The sequence below is a fragment of the Octopus bimaculoides genome, chromosome 6 (genome assembly GCF_001194135.2).
Source record: "Octopus bimaculoides isolate UCB-OBI-ISO-001 chromosome 6, ASM119413v2, whole genome shotgun sequence".
Classification (NCBI taxonomy): domain Eukaryota; kingdom Metazoa; phylum Mollusca; class Cephalopoda; order Octopoda; family Octopodidae; genus Octopus; species Octopus bimaculoides.
In genome coordinates this window covers 20,908,278-20,911,764 of record NC_068986.1, presented here as the reverse complement: position 1 = coordinate 20,911,764, position 3,487 = coordinate 20,908,278, and the positions used below count along the sequence as shown (strand labels likewise).

Below are 3,487 nucleotides of genomic sequence, written 5' to 3'. Positions count from 1 at the left end.
ATATTTAATTCCTAAATTTCGTTTTTTGTAGAAAAGAGTTTTAAATTGTTTTGACACTGGATATTTTTTTTTTATCAAAAAGAACAACAATGATAAAGTATTTCTAGAAAGAAACAAAATTTCACGTGAGATATCGCCATCATCTTGTCACCGTTATGAGATTGCAAATTCTCTACTGGATTGTTTATGTGTGGGTAAACTGCTGTTTAACTTCATTTAATTTCCATCGAAATCTTAATGGAGCAGATATATGTCAAAAGGTGATAATGCATTATACTTTGATCTGCATTATACTTTGATCGAAATACAATATTGAAAACAATTATAATATTCATAGTAAACCATTTAACTCGACTCTCTATGTTCTATAAAGATTTTTAACCGACAAACTCGATGCTTTATCAATGAACCAACTTTGAAGGCGATTGGTTTACATCATTTAGTCGCCATCTTGCCAGCAATGTGCATCGGTCTATGATACATGACTAGACATTGTAAACAATGGTATCACAGAATGTTTCATTGGTTTACAAAATGTAGTAGTAGTAGTAGTAGTAGTAGTAGTAGTAGTAGTAGTAGTAGTAGTAGTAATAGTAGTAGTAGTAGTAGTAGTAGTAGTAGTAGTAGTAGTAGTATAGAGACATGCGCCGTAATAGCGTATTCGCTACATCGACCATTTGTTGGTGATTCCCTAAATTCCTGGCGGATGACGCCTCTGTACGAAACCCCTAGGGTCCGTTTGGATAGTGGGGTAGTCGTTGCCGGTGATGGCTTTACGAGGCTGGCGTGCAAATCATACTGTTTACGACATGCAGAAGAAACACTGGGTCTATTCGTTGATATGCCCGTCCTCAAACAGCACTAGAACAACGTAAAATAAAGTGTTTTGCTCAAGAATACAACACGCTGCTCGTCCGGAAACAGGAGTCACGATCTCACTATCACGAGTGCAATACACTGACAACTGAACCACGTGTGTGTGTGTATGTGTGCGTGCATGAATGCGTGTTGTGTTTGTGTGTATGTGTGTGTGCGCGTGTACGTGTGTGCGTGCGTATATGTGTTTGTGTGTGCGTGTGCGTGCGTGTGTGTGTCTGTATGTATGTGTGCGTGTGTGTGAGTGTGTATGTGTGAGTGTGCGTACGGTGTGTGTATGTGTGCGTGCGTATGTGTGTACCTGTGTGTGTCTGTGCATGTGAGCATGTGCGTGCGTGTGTGTGTGTGTGTGTGTGTGTGCGTGTGCGTGCGTCTGTGAATGTGTGCATGCAAGTGTGTGTGTGTGTGTGGAGGCTGCCAAGAGGGTATCCAGATGGCTCTGGCTGAAAGAAGTTATGATTGCGGTAAGTAGAATGTCTCTTGTAATTAAATGCATTGATTAATTAGAATTTAAGCATTATTAATTTCAATGTATTTGCAAATTAATAATGCTTCAATTGTTATTGCTGATAGTTACGGTTTACTCTGGACTTCATTATCCAACGCTTACCTATTTAATAAAAACGATAAAATGATTATTTTTGCAGAGAATTTGACTGTTATTTCTAGTAGATCGAGCAACCACTAGCCCCTCCCACATTGCCTCGTTGCAATATATTATATTTCCTTGTGATGTGTTACGTACAGCGAAGCCATGCTCACTCCGTTTCTATAACACGTAGACTATGAGGGGTGCTGAAAAGTTCCTGATTTTGGGGGGAAAAAAGTAAAGGAGGATCAGTTAATTATGATTTTATTCACCATATAAGGCGGTAAGGTGACAAAAACGTTAGCACGCCGGGCAAGATGCTTAGTGGTATTTCGTCTGTCTTTACGTTCTGAGTTCAAATTCCGCCGAGGTCGACTTTGCCTTTAATCCGTTTGGGGTCGATAAATTAAGTACCAGTTGCATACTGGGGTCGATATAATCGACTTAATCCGTTTGTTTGTCCTTGTTTGTCCCCTCTGTTTGTAGCCCCTTGTGGGCAGTGAAGAAATAAGAAACGTTATCACGCCGGGCGAAATGCTTAGCGGTATTTCGTCTGCCACTGCGTTCTGAGTTCAAATTCCGCCGCGGTCGACTTTGCCTTTCATCCTTTCGGGGTCGATAAATTAAGTACCAGTTACATACTGGGGTCGATATAATCGACTTAATCCGTTTGTCTGTCCTTGTTTGTCCCCTCTGTGTGTAGCCCCTTGTGTGCAGTAAAGAAACAGGTATTTCGTATAACTTTACGTTCTGAGTTCAAATTTCGCCGAGGTTGACTTTGCCGTTCATTCTTTCGGAGTCGATAAATTAAGTACTAGTTGCGTACTGCGGTAGATTTATTGACTGGTCCCTTCCCCCAAAATTTCGGGCCTTTGCCTAGAGTAGAAACGAATATAGCTAGTCTCCAGTGGTGGTCTGCCCTTGGGCAGATCTTGTGCACGTGACAAATTCAAACGGTTTAGAATGACCTTAATTTTATGATGCATGGGTGTGTGGTTAAGAAGCCCGGTTTGCAACTACGTGGTTTCGGGTTCAGTCCCATTGCATGGCACATCAGGCAAGTGTCTTCTATGTGTGTGTGTGTGTGTGTGTGTGTATGCGCGCGCGCACGTGTGTATGTTAGCATGTGTGTCTTTAAGTTTATGCCCTACCAATTGCTTAACTCAAGTGCGTAACTGGTACTTATTTAATCGACCTCGAAAAGATGAAAGGCAAAGTCGACCTCGGCGGAATTTGAACTTAAAACGTAAAGACAGACGAAATACCGCTAAGCGTTTCACCCGGCGTGCTAACGTTTCTGCCAGCTCGCTGCCTAAGGACACTAGTTATATTAACAGAGAAATACAGAAACCTGTAAAGGTAATATGCAAAATATACCAATCATGTAAAGGAAACAAAACGGTAAGTTAATAAAATCTGTGAAGGTTGGCGTTGAAAAGACAAGTTAAAATAAAATTAGATTAAAACAAAACAAAAAAAAAACATGATTAATTTCATCCTACCAAAATATATGATATCTTTTGTCTAAAGCCTTGAAATATGAAAATTTTTCATGAATGGCGGTGTGGTCAAGAAACGAAACCATGAATGATGGTCAAGAAACGAAATATATATCTTATATGTTCTTACCCAAACACGCTGGTGACGTAAGAAAGATGTGAAATGGTCCTGATTGGGAATTGAAACCGGGTCATAGATTCGGTTCACTGAGAATGTAATGATGCACTGCAGCTCTATCCAATGGTTAGCATTCCTGAAAGAAAGCGAAAAAGAAAAACAGCGACCAATGAATGCGTGTTGGACAATTCACTGTGAATGTATTGAAGCATCGTATTGTAGACGCCATTGTTAACATACCAAAGCTAATGACAGCGTATTTAACCATTAAAAACTTAAGATATGTAACACATACAACCTCATTCTTTCTGTTTCTTTTACATTGTGTCACCCCTTTCTTTTTGCAAAAATACAAAACTAAATAAAAAGTATGGGGGAAATAATCACATTCAGTTTTATATATAT

At 39.7% G+C, this 3,487-nt stretch overlaps 1 protein-coding gene across 2 annotated transcripts in view; it reads right to left on the bottom strand.

Moving 5' to 3' along the window:
- Nucleotides 1–3,221, bottom strand: part of LOC106869631 (uncharacterized) — a 232,169-nt gene extending 228,948 nt beyond the window's left edge. Inside the window, exon 1 of one of the 2 annotated variants that reach the window (XM_052968630.1) lies at nt 3,095–3,221. The gene's annotated coding sequence lies outside the window, so the exon portion shown is untranslated. The remainder of the gene's footprint in view (nt 1–3,094) is intronic. The other variant, XM_052968631.1, reaches the window with a different exon arrangement.
- Nucleotides 3,222–3,487: the final 266 nt, after the last annotated feature.